A 20,655-nucleotide genomic window follows, 5' to 3' on the forward strand; every position below is an offset into this window, starting at 1 on the left:
ACTTACTGGCACCATTCAGAATCTTGTCTTATTTCTGCAGAGCACATCAGACTTGACCAAAATTGCCTAACAAAACATGAGTCCTTAACTAAATTTTGGTGCTATGGCTGGGCTCTGTTTTAGCCAGGATTTACTCAGTTACCAAAACTTTGTTTTATTTGTTATCTAGGTAAATCATTCCATAAATGAGTTTACCAGGTAGTGAAAAAGAGAAAATAACGGTGTGCAGAATTTAGTGCTTCAGCTTCAGAGAAAGTGCAGATAAAAAAAGGTGCAAGGGCCGCATTGAGGAAATGAGAGGACCACTGTAGAGTCTGATAACAGCAGGAAAAAACTCTTCTTGAACATGGTGGTATATGCTTTCAAGCTTGTCTATTTTCTGCCTGACGAGAGAAGAGAGAAGGACTGGGCTGTGAGGGGTCCTTCATTATTGGCTGTTTCATGAGGCAGTATGAAGTATAGATGGAGTCGCTAGACTGGTTTGTGTGAGTACTGGCCTGTGTACACAACTTGCTGCAATTTCTTAGAGTCTTGGGCAGGACAATTGCCACACCAAGTTGTAATCCATTCAGTTAGGATGCTTTCTGTGGTGCATTGGAGACATGCCACATTTCTTAAGCCTTCTGTAGTGGAGGAGGCGATTATATGTTTTCTTGGCTGTAGTGTCAATGGAGTTGTAACAGAAAAAAAAGAATGTGATTTGATAGAACAATTTCAATCTGGTTGGATGAGGACAAAAATACAATGATTTCCACTGCATCATTGTAGACATGACAACAATGAACCAATATCAATACCAGTATGTTAATGACAATGCCAGCATTTATTGCACACTCCAGTTGCATTTGAAATGAGGAGACAACTGAGAGTCAACCACATTGATAAGTTCTGTTCATAAGTTCATAAGTCATAGGAGCAGAATTAAGCCATTTGGGCCCTCTAGTCCACTCCGCCATTCAATCATGCCTGATTTATCTTTCCCTATCAACCCCATTCTTCTGCCTTCTCCCATAACCTTTGACACACTTACTAATCAAGAATCTATCAATCTCCACTTAAAAAATACCCAATTACTTGGTCTCCACAGCCGTCTGTGGCAACGAATTCCACAGATTCACCACCCTCTGACCAAAGAAATTCCTCCTCATCTCCTTTCTAAAGGTACGTCATTTTATTCTGAGGCTGTGTCCGATGGTTCTAGACTCACCCGTTAGTGGAAACATCCTCTCCACATCCATTAATCCAGGTCTTTCACTATTTGGTAAGTTTCAATTCCCCCTCATCCTTCTGAACTCCTGCAAGTCCAGGCCCAGTGCCGTCAAACACTCATCATACGTTAACCCAATCATCCCCAGGATCATTCTTGTAAACCTCGTCTGGACCCTCTCCACGCCAATGCATCTCTCCTCAGATATGGGGCCCAAAACTGCTCACAATACTCCAGAAGCGGTCTGACCAGTGCCTTATAAAACGTCTGCATTATATCCCTGTTTTTAGTTTCTGGTTCTCTCTAAATAAATGCTAACATTGCATTTGCCTTCCTTACTACTGATTCAACTTGCAAATTAACCTTTTGAGAATCCTGCACCAGCAGCCCCAAGTCTCTTTGCATCTCCGATTTTTGAATCCTGCACATTTAGGAAATATTCTTCGCCTTTATTCCTACTACCAAAATGCATGACCGCACACTTTGCTGCATTGTATTCCATCTGTCACTTCTTTGCCCACTCTCCCAATGTGTCCAAGTCCTTCTGCAGACCCTGCTTCCTCTATGCTTCCTACCCTTCCACCTATCTTTGTATTATCCACAATCCTGGCCACAAATCCTTCAATTCCCTTATCCAAATCATTGATGAAGAGTAGTGGGCCCAAAAAGTGGACCCCCCCTAGTCACTGCCAACCAGAAAAAGATCAATTTATTCCCTCTCTTTGCCTTCTGTCATTCAGCCAATTGTCCATCCATGCTAATATCTTCCCTCAAATACCATGGGCACTCATCTTGTTTAGCAGCCTCATGTGCGGTACCTTATCAAAGGCCTTCTGAAAATCCAGGTTCAGACAATCCACTGACTTTCCTTTGTCTATCCTGCTGCTTTCTTCCTCAAGGAATTCCATCAAATTTGTCAGGCTCGATCCCTTCACAAAAGCATGCTGACTAGCCAATTTTACTTCGGAGTCACGTGAGTGACTATGTGAAGAGCCCGCTCAGCACGCATGCACGGCATTACGTTCAGCAGTGCAACAACGGCCGCATCGGGAGTCAGGCGCTCCCGCTACAGGTGAAAGAACGGACCGTCAGGTAAGCTCTGAGGTCGGGTTTTCTTTCACAGGGAGCCTTCTGCTTTCAGGCAGAGAAGAAAGGCTCTTGGACAAACCTGTCCCCCGCTCGACTCCACGGAGGAGCGTTCCATCTTGGGGGGGGGGGGGGCAGCAACAAGGCGGTAGGACCGCTTACCCGGTGCTCCGCTATCCCCCGACACCGTGCCGAGCCCAGCCCGCTAGCACCTGAGCAGTGGGCTGGAAGTAAAGCCACGGAAGAAGCGTCCGGCCGGTGGCTCCGACTTGTCGGATGGGGACGTCTCTCCACCCGCCCGGGGGGGAGACAGCCGCCTGTGCTGCATGGAGCGGCTCCTGGAGCAGGAGCTCCAGCAAGACGTGCTTCGTGAGGGGCGCGCTCGCAGGGGGAGTTCAAGCACTCCCTCCACAGTGCCTTGTGCACTGCCCATTGATTCCTCCTTACCCGAGGGTAGCTTTGGTGACCAGGACTGGGCTGGTCAAGAAGAGGGGATGATGGCTGAAGATCTCGGGAGTATGCAAGTGGTGCAGGAACAGGAAGAGCTGCTGGGTGTGGTGGACCGCTACGTGGCAACCCCACGTGCAGGAGGCCGTTAAAGGCCAAACCAGCGGCCAGCATTAACCACCTCTCCAACAGGCCCCTACAGGAGAGGTGGTCAATAAGGCTTTAGAAAACTGCAGCGGATCCTCAGGCTCCTGACGTCAGCCATCACATCGTTTACTCGTTCCGTGGACAGATACGGAGTTGAACACAACCTTCGTAAACAAATCATAAAACCTGCCATAAAATCCTAAATTTGCGGGGTTGTGCATAGCCCAGCCACTGAGCCAGACCCACTGCTCTTTGGCAAAAACCTCACAAAGCATATGAAGGATGGAAGAGGCTTTTAAAAAACTTTCGGTCTCATGAGGGCAGGCTCCGGGACGAGCAAACCAAAAACCAAAAACCAAAAACCAAAAACAATAATTCCTAAGCAGCAGCAACCCATCATGTCCATCAGTTGACGTCTACCATATGGGACTGGTGTAAAGCTCGGGGTCCGCATTCTATCCCCGGAAGTCTTCTTTAGACCAGGGCCCAGAGCGGACCCCATGGAAAATGCGCCACCCCCCAACATCACCGCCACGTCAGACGACGTGCAAGACTCGTTGGACCGGCAGGAAACAGAACAATACCCATAACCATGGAGGTAGGTGGGTCTGGTTCCTACCAGCATATAGAAAATAGGGGCTTAATACTAAAAGGGGGGAGATTACACCTGTTTTAAGAAGCACGGGAGTCTATCACGAGTGATCAGTATATACTCAATGGCATTAGTGGATACAAAATACAATTCATACTAGAAAAATTGCCACCAGTTCAACATTCACCCCAGAGGGTATTTTCCCTCTCCGTTAAAGAAACGAGAGGGACAAGCTGAACTGGTGAGACTAATTACAAAGGGTATCATGGGAAAACATGAACTCTGGAATTTGTATCAAATATTCATCACTAAACCCAAAAAAGATGGTGGATGTCGCATCATCATTGACTTAACTTCACTAATTATGTTTGTTAAGTATATACATTTCAAAATGGAAACGGTTGTTACTGCCAAACAACTAATTTCCAAAGGATACTTCATGGCAAGCATTGATCTTAAAGATGTTTACTATTTAGTACCATTCACAAGGATCATCGCAGATACCTAAAATTTACCTGGATGGGGCAGCTATGGCAGTTTAAAGCGTTACCCAATGGGTTCACATCAGCCCAAGATTATTCACCAGGATACTAAAACCAGCTCTGGCAATATTCAGAAGACAAAAACATATTGTCATGGCATATCTTGATGATATCTTAAATAATAGGCAAGACCATGGAATTGACTATGTTAGCTGTATCAGCTACCAAACAGTTATTCGAAACCCTGGGATTGTCTTACATCCAGATAAATCTAAGTTGAAGCCATCCACAATCATGGACTACTTGGGCTTCACAATTAATTCAGTCTACGTGACTGTAACATTGCCAAGAGACAAAACAGTTGAATTGGCACAATCATGCAACAATTTAATGATTCGGACCTTTGCACTGTCAAAACTTACAAAGAGCAAAGGTACAGGCACCAAAACGACATACAGGTCATTATGATCGTGTCATAAAGTTACCCACTGAAGCAATATCAGAACTACAGTGGTGGGCAAAAAACTTTTGGCATAGTTTCAGCCCTATTATCATCACTAACCCTATGTTAGTTATCCAAACAGATGCCAGTGCTCAAGGCTGGGGAGCAACTAACTCTATATCCAGCACAAGTAGTAGATGGACTAACCCAGAGTCATCGTTACCACTGGGCATTAATTATCTGGAGATGTTGAGTGACTTTTATGGTTTAAAAGCATATGCACAAATATGCATCACTTGTATGTACGGTTACAAATAGATAATACCACGATGGTGGCCTACATTAACCATATGGGCGGCATAAAATCGGTATCATGCGACAAGTTGGTCAACACAATTTGGCAATGGTGTTTCGAAAGACATATTTGACTATCAGCAACTTACCTGCCAGGTAAGCTAAATACAGTGGCAGACACCAGGTCACGTAAATTTAATGACAACATCGAATGGATGTTAAACCCCCAAAAATTTGCAAAAGTTATCAAGCAATATGGCACGCCAGATATCGATTTATTTGCATCAAGGCTAAATCACCAGGTACCTATCTATGTCGCTTGGGAACCAGACCCTGAGGCAGCAGCGGTAGATGCGTCCGCGCTGCATTGGGGAAATTCTTCTTTTATGCCTTTCCTCCCTTCTGCCTCATCAGTTAGGGACTATGCACAATACAAATGGACTCTGCTTCAGGTATTTTGATAGTACCCGACTGGCCTACGCAGCCATGGTTACCAATACTCCATGACATGGTTGTTGAAACTCCGATGGTATTCCCCCGTGACCCAGAGTTATTAACACCCAGTGTCGGGCACAAACCACCGTGCCATGAAAAAATCAAACTCCTAGGTTGCAGATTCTGCACAAACCACTTCTGCGACTGGGATTATCATAACAAACCATCGACACCATGTCAGCATCCCTCCGAACATCCACTAAAAAACAATACTTGTCCAGCATCAAAAAATGGGAGAAGTACTGCTTGGATACAGGGACCACCTACTCAACCGCTACAGTTACCAACGTACTGGAATTCCTGGCGAACCTTCACCACAATGAAGGACTCAGCTACAGAGCCATTAACACAGCTAAAAGTGCCCTGCCTGTCTATTTAAAACCAGCTCCAGGACAACAGGCCATGGGGTCCCACCCGCTGGTGGTCAAACTAATGAAGGGTATTTACAACTCTAACCCCCTAGACCAAGGTACACCCATACATGGGATGTCAGTGTGGTCCTGACATACCTCAGGGGATGGCCACCACCCTCAACCTGGAACAATCTATGCTCAAAACACTCATGTTGATGGCACTTGTATCTGCACAGAGGGTCCAGTCACTACACCTATTGCGATTGGACAGCATGCTCACAGCTCCAGACCAGGTCTCGGTCATTATCTAGGGACTGATCAAACAGAGCAGACCAGGAACACCTAATCCAGTCGTGGAATTCCGGGCTTACCCGCCAGAACCACGGTTATGTGCCATAACCCACCTACTATCCTACATAGACGCAACCAAAAATATTCGAGGGAGATGAAAAGCCTTGTGGGTCAGTCATAAAAAACCTTATGGGCGGGCGACGAGCCAAACCATTGTGAGATGGCTCAAGCAGGTGCTAAAAGCTGCTGGGATAAACACTAACATGTACAAATCTCATTCCACCAGGGCAGCATCCACGTCGACGGCTAAAAGAATGGACGTGCCTATAGACCACATCCTGACTACAGCAGGATGGTGGGGGGAAAGACCATTCAGAGATTTTATAATAAGCCATTGGCAAAACCTGTTTTATTTGCAGAAAAGATTTTACAGGCTGCAAATATTTAATTTAAGCCCAGGGGAGCAATTTAATTTCTTTGTTGTTATTGTTAAAAAATACCATTGTGTTTTTTCTACAAACAGATTCATTGGTTGATTACGATAACACACTTCCTCCCTCAAGGACTTCGGCAGTGCGTGAAGTAATACCTGTTACACGGTTTGAAATCACAGAGCTTTGAATTCTTCACATAGTCACTCACGTGACTCCGAAGTAAAATAGTAAGATTAAATGAGAATTTACCAGTTTGAAGTTTGATCTGTATTTTATGAGGAGTTACGATGAGGGATTACGTGCCCTCCGCTCCCACCCTCAATAATATGGGTTAAACTGATAAACTGATGTCTCCTTTTCTTTACTATGTTTACTTCAATAACTGTGTCTTTCTGTGATTGCACACCGCTGCTTTGAAGTATGCCGCGCATGCGTGCTGAGCGGGTTCTTCACGTAATCCCTCATCGTAACTCCTCATAAAAAACAGATCAAACTTCAAACTGGTAAATTCTCGTTTAATCTTACTATTTTATCACTAACTGCTGCAGTCAGGCTAACCAGCTTATAGCTTCCCTTCTTTTGCTTCCCTCCCTTCTTGAACAGTAAACATTTGCAATTTTCCAGTCCTCTTGGACCACTCCTGACTCTAGTGATTCTTGAAAGATCACCACTAATGCCTTCACAATCTCTAAAGCTGCCACTTTCAGAACCCAAGGGTGCAGTCCATCTGGTCCAAATGATTTATTCACCTTCAGGCCCTTCAGCTACCCTTCTCCTTAGTATCATTGACCATTGAATTTAATTTAACCTAGTATTGTGTATAGCACAGATATTGTGAAGGGCATGTGTCTGTGCTGTACTGTTGTATATTCTATGTTCACGCCATCATACCAGACTTTGAGTCTATAATGCGGCAGCACGGAGGGAGGCCATTTAGCCCATTGCATCTGTAATGGTTCTTTTAAAGGACAATGCAATTACTCATACTCTTCTGTATCTTACCCATACTTCAGCAAATTTCCTGTTTCAGTATTTTATCAAACTTTCTTTGGATAGTTTACAACATTTGTTTTCACCACCGTTCTACATATCAGAATTACTATTTGCAAAAAAAATGAGAAAATCCATTTAAAAAGCCTTTTATTTATTAATGTAATTTTTTTAATACTAGATGACATGAAAAAATGTTTAACTTTAATTTCTCTCAAGAAATAATTCACTGCATCTTTTATAGTCTAAGAGTGTGATTCTAGTTGGTTTCTTGTGATCGAAGCAAGAATCAAGAGTGTTTATTGGCTGGAACAAGGGACTGCAGGTGCAGGTTTGCAACATAACATAAAGTGCTGCAGTAACTCAATGGATCAGGCAGCATCTCTGGTGAACATGGATCGGTGACGTTTCGGGTCGGGACCCTTCTTCAGTCTGACACAGCACTGTGTGTCTTTTTTTTCGTTTAATTATCATATGTTCCAGCAACAGAATAATGAAATGTTTACCTGCTGCATCTTTACAGGTCCATTAACACAATAATGCACAAATGAATACACAAAAATTAGTAAGACAATAAATTAATAATCAGTAATACCAGGTAACGAGACACGAATAGTGCAAAACCAAAGTATGATGTGAAGCCAAAACAAACTCTATAGTAGATCATAGTTGCTGAGGCAAGGTTATGGTTGTGCAATGTTGAAGAGAATGATGGTGGCTGGGAAGAAGTTGTTTTTGAATCGGGAGGTCACAATTCTCATGCTCCTGTACCTTCTTCCCCATAGTAGTAGCAAGATGAGAGCATGGCCAGAGCAGTGTGGGTATGATATTAGCAGCCTTTTTAAGATAACACTTCCTGTAAATCTCTTAGTTCGCGGGGTCAGTAAATCCCTTTGATGGTGGGGATGGATTGGATAAGGTCTTCCAATTTCTTCAGTCCCCTTCATTCCTGGGTGTTCAAGTTACCGAGCCAGGCAGTGATGCAACTAATCAGTATGCTCCCTACTGTACCATATAGTACACATGAAGTAGTTCAATAGAGTATTTGGTGACAAACCAAACCACCTCAATCTTTTAATCAAACTCTTGGTTACAATGTTGTTTGTTATAAATGTTGTCAGAAATTTGATCCATCCATTTGAAGTTCCTGGAGTTTTAGCAATCTCACTGATGTACAGTACATTTGTCAGAATTGACACCACAAACATTACAAAGCTGTGCATACACACTGCGGGTTTCAAATTCTGGCTTTTAATTTACATATCAAATATTAATTGACCAATATTTGTTTAACAAGATGCAACAAGCCTCTTTACTTGTAATGTGATTCTGAAATGAAACCATTGAAACAATCCAACATTAGTAGATTTTCCAGCAACTGGTGTTCCAGCACCTCCTTTAATCTGGACAAAATTATAAGAGCACACTCGAAATCGTTTTTTCGGAAGTCCCCCTGAAAATGTGGCACCTAGGCCAGGTGAAGCGGCCGATCTTGACCTCATCGGGACTTCCACGGCCAATCGGCAAGTTGAATTGGCCCCCTGCTGCCGGTGCTCTGGAACTCCGGCCTGGTTGGAGCCGATATATCTGTTCCCATAGCCAATTTACCAGACCGACTTTGCGGGCCTGTGTCTCGTTCCAGCAGTCGCTAAATGATTGAATGGAAGGAAGATATTAAGACAGGTGTTGGAAGTGTTAGTTGATTAATCTATGAAATGTAAACGCTTTACTAAATACCAGACCATGATCCTTGCAGACAGAAGTCATGTGTTGACTGGTGGCAGGAGTTGTGTGATTCAATTGAAACAACACACAATGGAACACATAAAGATGCCCCAGCCAACAAACAATTTACTGGAAGAACTCTGTGGGTTGAACAGCATCTATAGGGAGGGAAATGAATGGTCGTGTTTTGGGTTGGTACATTGATCATTCCTTTTCCCTCCTCATGCAGACCTGCTGAGTTCCTCCAGCAGATTGTTTGTTGCGCGAGATACCAACATCTGCGGGTCCTTCTGTTGAAGGAAAAGATAATATAAAAGAACAGCGATTCAAGAAATGCGAGAACAACAATCGCAGGAAGGAGAGACCTGGGATTGAAGCTCTAGAAGACTACCCCCTACCAACAGAAAGGATTTGGCCAATTCATTCAGACAGGTAATATCTGCTTTGTCTTGAATAAGAAGTGATAAGCTGGAATAGTAAAGCAAAGGAAAAGTTATTAGGAGTCGGTGGTTTGCATGAACACTTAAGAAACTCATGTGCTAATAAAGATTAAAAATGTACTAAAGTGCCTGTCCCACTTACGCAACTTTTTTGGCGACTGCTGGCACCCATCATAGGTCATTGCAGAAAACATGTTGAAAATTCAGCGGCGACCAGAAAGACGCTACGACTCTTTGGGTGATTGAGGAGACTACTCACGACCATACAGGCATGTCACGGGGTGAAGCCTGTATGGTCATGTGTGGTCGCCCAAAGAGTCATACCTTGTACTAGTCGCCGCTGGATTTTCAACATGTTGAAAATTTTCGGCGACCTGCAACGACCTATGACGGGTGCACGCAATCGCTGAAAAAGTCGCATGTGGGACAGGCCCTTTAATCTTGTTTTAGAATCATTTGATGGGCATATTAGTTGACTTACTGCAGTTGATTTACAAGCTATTTGCCTCAAATGAACAAAGGCCCTGGTGACACATAGATGTTGGTGGCAAACTTCATAATTGAAGTCTGCTTCGCTAAGTATTGACTGCTTAGATTCAATCAGTGATCCATGTTGTATAGGTTCTCGGCGTGAACTTTATTGCCGGAGGATAGTGTGGAATAGCAAGGACATTTAAGGAGATAACCTTTGCGTTGCTCATGTTGATTTTAATGACAAATCTCTAGAATGCTTCAGTGAACAAATCACGATGTCCTAGAATTTAACTTCAAAGCATGCACACACAGAAACATCATCTCCAGACTGCAACTTGAGGTTTGGGTGACCTGGGTTCTGGAGTAGAGGCAGGAATATGCCAGCCAGACCATAACCCCCAACAGCCATTCGGGAAAGTCATAGGTGATCCTTCCATTCAGAGTCTTTCCTGTACTAAACACTTATTCTTTGATTCCCTTGCTATTCAAAATCTATCTATCTCTTATCTCAAATGATGAAAGTTGAGTTTTGAAAAACATCTATCTTCCAGTATCTTAAAGACTAAATGAGGTGACTGATATTAGGAGACCTTTGCTTTGCTCAAATCAATTTTAAATGTGATTCTCTACTATGCTTCAGTGAACATGTCAACAATGTTCAAGAATTTAACGTTGAAGAATGCACAAATAGAAACATTCACCTGAAAAAAAAAAAAGGAGTTTCAGTTTAATATACCATCCAAATACGACAATTATTTTAAATTCTCCCCCTTGTTTTCAAATGGAGAGGGTGGATAAAGCTCTGAATTTACCTTACAAATAAACATAGAAACATAAAAAACATAGAAGCATAGAAACATAACAGGAGGAGGTCATTTGGCCCTTCAAGCCAGCTTAGCCATTCATTTTGATCATGGCTGATCATCCATAATCAATAACCCGTGTCTACATTCTCTCCACATCCCTTGATTCCGCCAGCCCCCTAGAGCTCTATCTAACTATCTTTTAAATTAATCCAGTGAATTGGCCTCTACTGCCTTCTGTGGCAGAGAATTCCACAAAATAGTAAGATTAAACGAGAACTTACCAGTTTGAAGTTTGATCTGTATTTTATGAGGAGTTACGATGAGGGATTTCGTGAAGAACCCCGCTTCCACGCATGCGTTACATTCTTCAAAGCAGCGGTGTGAGGTCACAGGAACCTATAATGATCTAACATAGTAAGATTATCAAAGAGATACCAGTTTTTGATATGATCATAAGAGGGTGGGAGCGGAGGGCACGAAATCCCTCATCGTAACTCCTCATAAAATACAGATCAAACTTCAAACTGGTAAGTTCTCGTTTAATCTTACTATTTTACTTCGGAGTCACGTGAGTGACTTCGTGAAGATTTCAAAGCCCTGTGACCTCATGCCGTGGAACGAGTCCATGCTTCACAACTGCCTTGGGTATTGGGAGAGAGCATCATTAGTAATTTTAAAACACAATTATACAAAGAGTTGTGTGGTATAATGAAAAAATTATATAACATTTTTTTAAATTTGAGAATCATAGCCCTGTAACCTTTCGGGCAATTATTTTGTTGGACATAAAATGTTTTCTTAATACAAATGATGGCTCCAAAAAAATAACTGGTTTATTATAAAACCTGTGGAAACCCCTTTTTGAATGACCATCCTGCCATTCTGAGGATTTGGTCTGTGGGTACCTGTACAATTTTTGCTGCGGATGTTGCTGCAGCCCTGGTGGAATGAGAGTTAAAACATTAGTGTCATTATTAGGACCTATTTGAGCCACCTTAATATAGTTTGAGTCGTAACCCTTTCATGCGGTTTCTTGTAAGAGATAAACAACTCCATTTTCTGACCTCGAATGTTCTTAGTATATTCTATGTATTGTTAGATGTGTCTTGCTATACACAGTCGTTTGCCATATGGGTGTACCATAAATTCAAACACTTGACCCAAGGAACCCGATCTGTTTTCTTTTATTAAATCCTGTATGACAACACCAGTTTCTCGGTGAGATGATCAGGGAGTCCAGGCTCAGTTTGCTTAATGGCTGGACTTGTTGTGCGGTAAATAACACCATGAGCATAACCATCTTCCTGGTCTGTTACTGAAGTGACAACGCTGTTATGAGCTACAAGCTCCTCAGCATATTGAGAAACGGCACCCACGTCCCAGATTTCGGAGTACCTGGTTTTCTTACCAGGGGTGCGCTCCCCACCGCGTGCCGCTCCGTTCCTTGTGATAGGTAATTGGAGAGTGCACTTGTGGCACTATTGATGGCACTGTAGCTCCATCGATTATCCTAATGGAGGCTTGTTAAAATTCCAATACGGCCAGAAAGTTCTTGGCCTTTGGTCGAGGTTGTTGTCCAAGCAGTATATGCCCCATTTCTTGATGTGTCCAAGGTACTGCTTCTGTGTTGACAGTCTTAGTGCAGATGAGATGAGATTCATCGTCCTGTCGGACAGCCGAAAGCCGTGTAGTGGGTCTTTTAGACTCTACAAATCAATAAATCCATAGTCTTATGGCATGGATGACTGCCTCCAGTCACTGGATAAATCCATAATTTTTGGCTATGTTCATTAGGGAACATGGTTGTAACACCATCCCCTGTATGACCGAATACGATGATTTTGAAGGTCAGTCGGGTACTCTGAGAATTCCAGATGCCGAGTGTAGTTGAATTTTCCCTAGTACCCCATTGATGGGGCCGAACGGGGGAAATACATCACCTTATGGCTTTGTCTACATAACAATGCGAAGCTAGTTTTAGAATTGTTTGGTTTAGGTAAGGACAAAATGCCCTTCTGGTGAATGTTGTACTGCGGTTATTGGGATGAGTAAATCCTATCAGATAACCCTGAATACTGCTGAGATTATATGAATCTGTAGTGATTATATACCATACATAACTGTAGTGTTGCAACCTCCCCTACCATCGTAGGCCCCTATTTTAACAGAAGAAAAACCCCACCCACCTACCTCCATGGTTACCGGTGGTTGTGTTATTTCCTTGGTTTTTTGAAAAGGAGGTTCTGGTTTGATATCTCTTGTTCGGAGTTATGTGGGAGGTTGAGGCTTCCGCATCTTCCAGGGTAATATTGATTTCTGGCACTGCCACTGGTATGAGCCACATTTTTTATGGCCTTGCCTGTGGCTGGTATCGTGCTCCAAAATAGGCCCTTGCGCTGGCCTTGATGAGCCCCAGTGTCTTGGCTTTGTCCACACACGGTTCTTTGTTTGCAAATGATAGCATAATTTGGGGTCCCAGTGCTGGCTGAATGGCCGCCTTCCACGTGTAGTTCAGGTCATATTACATATTACTAAACAGAGCTGGTGCGTCTTGATGGTCTTTTGGTTACCTACGTTTAGTCCAGGGTGCGGGTGTATGCTATGATGCCTTCCGTCAATCCCTTTAAGGTTCTGTGGATCTTGAGGTCCTGGTTCCTGATGTTCGTCCCCATATGCTGCCAAATGCATTGGTTTACACTGGGCACCTGTAATGCCTCACCGTTGCCAGGTGGCAGATGTCTGGCCAGTGTCTGTAAATTTTTTCTTGTTGGCGTTTGTGGCCAGACATATAGTAATACTATTGCCATCCTGGATCCAAGTCTACCCATGTTTGACTTGGTTAAAGTAATCAGCCACCATGTCCAGCAGAGTCCCTGCTGTGTTAGGATCATGGGATGCTGTATTACCAGGCTCTGGCCCATCAGGGTCCTGCCTACTCTTTTTTATAGAGTTAGAGATCTCTAGGGTCCCGCACGGGGTACCCATGTGGGGCTTAACTGCTGCCCACTTGTCTTATGTTCTGCGGACCCCTCTTGCAAGTCAACCCAGAACTGACCCACAGTGCTCCCCTCTGATGGGGTAGAAGCATTGTGCAGCCCTCAAAGAGGTACTGCTGTGGGTTTATCACGTTGGAGCAAGGCTCCATACACCGCTTCTTCCCGCTCCAGCCCTCTCGGGCGCTGGTTTCCGTCGGTTTTATGCAAAGTCGGACCCCCTGAGCCCACTACCTTGCTTGATTTGTGTCTAGCCTTACCGCTCGGCCGCCTGGATCTGGCCGGTGCGGGTCCGACATCGGGCACAGCTGATCCCACTATGGATGATCCAAGTGCCGCTGGCTGCTGCTGGCTGCCCGCTGTTCCACGGTCCTCCTTCTCCAGTTTTGTCCTTCCTTCCGTGGAGTGGATATGGCCGGTGTGGAGGATAACTGGCACAGCTGATTCCATCTATTTCTTTAACCCGGCTCCAACGCTCTCAGCGCTCCTGGCTGCTCCTTTATCTTAGACCCCTGGAACCGACCCCCGTACTGACGGTACTGGTCCCTTGCGGTCGTTGCAGCCGGTCAACCCCACTCTAATGCCCTCAATTCTGGGCACTCTTACTTATATGGTCCTTAGATAAGGGACATATAAGACATTAAACTGATAATAACAGCTACTATAGTTTTTATTTAATATATGGTCCCTAGATAAGGGGTGTATCAGATATTAAACTGATAAGAACAGATACTACACTTGATCTTAGCCAAAAGGCCGAGAAGCGATTACTGTAACTAAAAAAAAACTCCGCTGGGACCGACCCTGGTACTCACATTACTGGTCCCTTGTGGTAGATTGCAGCCAGTCAACTGCACTGCAAAGTCCTTGGCCTCGGCGCTGGCCGTTACTGCTGCTGCTGAGAAATGAATTTTCTCACCATGCTGGAGCGAAGTTGGGCACAGATGTTTTCCCCCTCCGGGAATCGATGTGCCCATGTTGCTCCTACCGCTGCCGCTCCTGCCGCTGCTGCTCCTGCTGCTGCCAGTGCTCCTGCCGCTGCCAGTGCTCCTGCCGCTGCCAGCACCTTACATGGACCCAGTCCATGTCTGCACCTAAAGGTAAGTGGAAGGAAACGCAGAGTCTCCTACCTGCTGTTCCCGACTTTTCATTCTCCGTTGTTCCCTGCGTGTCGGGTTTGAACCGCTCGGACCGACCCCGGTGTTTAAGGGGCTGGTCCTTCTCCGTTAATTTTAAAAGTGCCAGAGCCCTAATACAACCCACTGTTTTGTGGGTTGTTGGCTCTGTTTCCCCTCCACCCCGTATGGGGTGAAGTTGGCACTCGCTCCCGTTCTGGGAGACAGTGGTGCCGACTTCCGTTGCTGGCTGACTGCTGCTGTAGAAACGGCAGCTCGTCAGCCTTCCTGGAAAGAATAAGAAAGGTAAGGAATTCTCCTACCTGTTCCTCAGCCCCAGGCCCATGTAGCGTCGGTCTTTGGGGCTGTGTCGGCTCCGGAGTGCTCCCACGTCGTTCCCTGTTTGTCGGGTTCGAACCGCTCGAACCGACCCCGGAGTTCACGGCCCCGGTCCTTCGCGGCAGTTCCGCAGCCGGTAAAACCCGGCTGTACCTAGGGACCCCTTGGACCAACCCCGGTGCTTACCTTTTGAAGAAGGTTTTCGGCCCGGACGTCCAGTTCCTAGCTCCATTAGTGCCGCTGCACTCGCTGAGCGTTTCCAGCCCTGATGTGTACCCCAGGTACTTACAGCGCTGGTCCGTGCTCTCTGCGCTGGCCGCTAGCGACTGCTCCAAGCCAGTCCCGCTTGAGACTGGCATACGGGACCTCTTTGCTTGCTTCCCGCCCGGCCGAGAAGTGAATTTTGCCGGTGCGGGAGCAAAGTCGGGCACAGGTTGTTCCCCTCCAGGGAAAAAACTCGTGCTGTTGTTGCTGCTGCCGGCTGCTCGCACTCCACGGGTCTCCCCCGCCAGCTTTCCGCAGCCTCCTAAAAGGTAAGTAGAAAAAAGGAACGCAGAGTCTCTTACCTGCTGTTCCCAACTTTCAAATTCTCCCGCTTGGGGAACGCCGTTCCCCCCTGTGTGACTCGTTGCAATGCGTGTAGCGATATGACACGCATGCGTGGAAGCGGGGTTCTTCACGAAGTCACTCACGTGACTCCGAAGTAAAATTCACAACTCTCTGGGTGAAAAGGTTTTTTCTCATTTCAGTTTTAAATGGCCTCCCCTTTATTCTTAGACTGTGGCCCCTGGTTCTGGGCTTCCCCAACATTGGGAACATTTGTCCTGCATCTAACTTGCCTAGTTTTTTTCTAATTTTATACCTTGAAACATTATTCAACTGTATCAATCGGTAAATTATAACCAGTTGTGTACAATTGGAACATAATTTGAATGGTACAAGATGTTAATTCTGAGGTTGAATCAAATCTTCCTGGAATTGTTCTGTGCAATATATTTGCTTGTAAATTGCTTGTACCCCTGATATTGCATTTGGAGATGCTGTTATCTACTGAAGACGGATGTGTTGCAACAAATAAAACTGGTCTATATGTCACCAAAGCTTCACTTCCTTGCAGTAGCAAATGCTTTAGGAGTGAATTAGATGAAGGGTAAGTTCTGAAGGACAAATTCTGAAAATTGAGTGAATTCAAGATAATGAGAATGAAAATCTCTCCAGGCAGATGGCAATTTTCTTTGAATTCTGATATCCAATAGTATTGGAGTTTTTTAGTTGTTTTTGATGGACACCCAGTGTTTCTCAGTCTTAAGCGTTCAGCTCTGTATCATTTTTGATTGATGACAAAACAGTTGGCCACTGCAAAGTCAAGGTTGAAGTCTATACCACATAATTAAAGTCATGTTACAAAAAGGACATCACAAATTTTTTGTTCACTTTGGGACATTTCTGTAATGTAGGATGAAACCCAACTGTGTTATAACATAAAGTATTACATTATTAGAATTCACTTTTGCAGGTTATACGTCTGTCATTTTGATGTATTGAGAACTGAGTTGGGAAGTTATATTGCAGCTGTCTGAGTCATTGGTAATGCCACATTTAGAGTAGTGTGAAAAGCTCTGGTTGTCCTGTTATACGAAGCATATCATTAAACTGGAAAATATGCATAAAATAGGTATATTATCTCTGGAGCGAGGAGGCTGGAGGCATTACTTTATACAAGTTCATAAAACTATGAAGGGCATAGATAAGATAAACAGCCATAGTTCTTTGTCCCAAGCAGTGGAGTCTAAAACTAGAGGGGATATAGGGGAAAAATTTAAATGGGGGCCTGAGGAGTAACTTTTTCACAGAGAATGGTACACATATGGAGCAAGCAGCCAGAGAAAATGGTAAAGACGGGAACTATTACAATATTTAAAACATTACATTTCCCTTATCACATATTGGCTGTAATCTAATGGAGGTGTTGCATCTACTGTGGTTGCAGGGGAAGGTACCTGGGGAGGGGGATGGTTTGGGTTGGAAGGGATGTGTTAACTCGGGAACCATTGTTCAAGATGTGCAACACTTATTTGTTCTATATCTCTCTACATCACTGTCTATATCTCTTGTTTCCCTTTCCCTCAACTCTAGTCTGAAGAAGGGTCTCGACCCAAAACGTCACCCATTCCTTCTCTCCAGAGATGCTGCCTGTCCTGCTGAGTTACTCTAGCATATATCGTCATTTTTTTCTATTTCCATAGCACATATCAAGGAAATATAGATACTGGTTTACCAAAAAAAAACACACACCAAGTGCTGTAAGAACATGGGTTAGGCAGTATCAGGTCTTGGAGCCCAACCTGATGAGTTACTCCAGCACTTTGTGTGGTTTTTACTGGTCAGCATATATTCATTTCAGATCCAATAATATTATTTTGGCGCTGTCCCCATTGAATAGATTTATTGTACTCGCAACCTAATGTAATCAAATTTCTACTAAATGCTCATCACAGATCTGGAACAATGCCATAAGTTAAGTTATTTCGAACTGTTTACAATATAAATCTGTCAATCCAATCTAGACACAAAAAGTTGGAGTAACTAAGCGGGCAGCATCTCTAGAATGAAGGAATGGGTGACATTTTGGATCAAGACCCTTCTTCAGACCTGAAACCTTCAATCCGATCTACCGAGATGGGAAATCTGCTGAGCTGCAACCCTGTTGGGAATATCGGTTTGCCATTCTCTTTGCTATTATCTACTGGAAATAGGCTTGTCAATGCTCCGAGATAGATTTATCCTAGCATATGAAAATCTAATTGACAGACTTGTTGGCAGATATTAGAAATATATATTCCACTGCTGTTGAACGAAGGATTTTGAACGGAAATTGTTTTCAACCTTTCGGACTATTTTTATTTTTACTTTTAATATAGAAACATAGAAACACAAAAACAAAGAAAATAGGTGCAGGAGGAGGCCATTCGGCCCTTCGAGCCAGCACTGCCATTCATTGTGATCATGGCTGATCGTCCCCTATCAATAACACGTGCCTGCCTTCTCTCCATATCCCTTGACTCCACTAGCCCCTAGAGCTCTATCTAACTCAAAAGAAACAACAAGGCACACAACTACATAAAAGTTACCATAAACATCCACCACAGCAGATTCCCCACATTGCTCACTGTGATGGAAGGCAATAAAGTCATCACGCAATGCCATGCGCTAGGCATATGCCGTCAAGACGCTGCGTACGCCGTCAAGATGCTGCATACGATGTCAAGACGCTGCCGTCGATCGCAATGCACCTGCGTGCCGACAGGCCGTTGGCGTGCGAAGTTTTCGGCCATTGCAAGAATTTCGGAGCCCCGTGCGATGTCGTGACCAACCCCGCACAACTCCGCGCTTCTAAGTGGGACCGGCCCCGCACGGCCATACGGTGCCCGTACGCCTCAAGCGACCACGAGGTCGCGTAATTTGTGAGCCAAGGTCGCGTAAGTGGCACTGGCCCTTAACTCCAGCATTTTGGGTCTATCTTCGGTGTAAACAAACATCTGCAGTTCATCCCTACACATGATTTGAAGATTAACTGGGTGTGAGTGTGGTGCAAGAAAGGTTACAGAAAGATTTGATCCAAGTTTAAACTGAGTCAGCTCAGACTATTCGATCAAATTGTCCAGTGGTTTACTGCAAATTATATATAATTACCACACTCTGAATCGCACCAGTCTACCTAACATAACCTTTTGATTTCTCTGACAGATGTCAGTGGTCATGTGGAATTAGCTTCATCATGCATTATGAGATAATGGAATTTGCACAATGATGGTTGATTGAGCTATTATTTCAGTCACAGAAATAATGCCAAAATGAGAGAGTAAGATATGTCTAACAACAGCTTTTATGGACTGTGTTTTCCCACTGATACATATAAGTGTGGCCAAGCTATATAATGTGACTGAATGATGGGCAATCTTATCCAGTGTTATTCAGGGTACACAAAAAAGCTGGAGAAACTCAGCGGGTGCAGCAGCATCTACAGAGCGAAGGAAATAGGCAACGTTTCGGGCCGAAACCCTTCTTCAGACTGATCGGGGGCGGGGGGGCGGGGATAAGAAAGGAAAAAGGAGGAGGAGCCTGAAGGCTGGGGGATGGGAGGGAGAAGGGGGACTGAGGAAGGGGAGGAGACAGCAAGGACTAACAAAATTGGGAGAATTCGATGTTCATGCCCCCAGGATGCAGACTCCCCAAACGGAATATGAGGTGCTGTTCCTCCAATTTCCGGTGCTGCTCGCTGTGGCCATGGAGGAGACCCAGGATAGAGAGGTCGGAGATGGAGTGGGAGGAAGAGTTGAAGTGCTGAGCCACCAGGAGGTCAGCTTGGTTATTGCGGACCGAGCGGAGGGGTTCGGCGAAACGATCGCCCAACCTCCGCTTGGTCTCACCGATATAGATCTGCTGACATCTAGAGCAGTGTACCTTTGATTTTCCAGCATCTGCAGTTCCTTCTTAAACCCAGTGTTATTCAGTTTGAGTTCAGTTTATTGTCACGTGTACTGAGATACAGTGAAAAGCTTTTGTTGTATGCTAACTAGTCAGCGGAAAGACAATACATGATTACAATCGAGCCATCCACAGTATATAAATACATGATTAAGTGAATAATGTGAATAACGTTTAGTGCAAGATAAAGTCCAGTAAAGACCGATCAAAGAGTCTCCTTTGAGGTAGATAGTAGCTCAGGACTGCTCTCTGGTTGTTGGTAGGATGGCCAGTTTCCTATAACAGCTTGGATAACAGCTTGGATAAGTAAGTAAATTAGACTTCTGACCGACATCCACAATAAACCTACTGACTCCCATGGCTATCTGGACTACACTTCTTCCCACCCTGCTTCCTGTAAGGAGTCTATCCCCTACTCCCAATTCCTCCGTCTACGCCGCATCTGCTCCCAGGATGAGCCGTTCCACACCAGGGAATCCGAAATGTCCTCATTCGTCAGGGAACGGAGATTCCCCTCCTCCATCATAGATGAGGCTTGCACCAGGGTCTCCTCCATACCCTGCAACACTGCTCTCTCTCCCTATCCCCGCATTCGCAACATGGGCAGAGTCCCCCTAGTCCTCACCTTTCACCCCACCAGCTGTCACATACAACAAGTAATCCTCCTCCATCAGTTGACCCCACCACTTGCCACATCTTCCGATCTCCCCTCATGTCTGCCTTCTGCAAAGTCCGCTCCCTCCATAACTCCCTAGTCAATTCTTCCCTTCCCTCCCGTACCACCCCCTCCCCGGGCACTTTCCGTTGCAACCGCAAGAAATGCAACACCCGTCCCTTTACCTCCCCCCTTGACTCCATTCAAGGACCCAAGCAGTCATTCCAGGTGCGACAGAGGTTCACCTGCATCTCATCCAACCTCATCTATTGCATCCGCTGCTCTAGATGTCAGCAGATCTACATCGGTGAGACCAAGCGGAGGCTGGGCAATCGTTTCGCTGAACACCTCCGCTCAGTC

General features: G+C 44.8%; 1 pseudogene; it reads right to left on the reverse strand.

The window, feature by feature from the left end:
* Positions 1-14,299: 14,299 nt before the first annotated feature.
* LOC129693349 (U2 spliceosomal RNA) lies at positions 14,300-14,466 on the reverse strand (annotated as a pseudogene).
* Between the last annotated feature and the right edge of the window lie 6,189 nt (positions 14,467-20,655).

Source organism: Leucoraja erinacea, chromosome 2, assembly GCF_028641065.1.
Source record: "Leucoraja erinacea ecotype New England chromosome 2, Leri_hhj_1, whole genome shotgun sequence".
Taxonomy (NCBI): Eukaryota; Metazoa; Chordata; class Chondrichthyes; order Rajiformes; family Rajidae; genus Leucoraja; species Leucoraja erinaceus.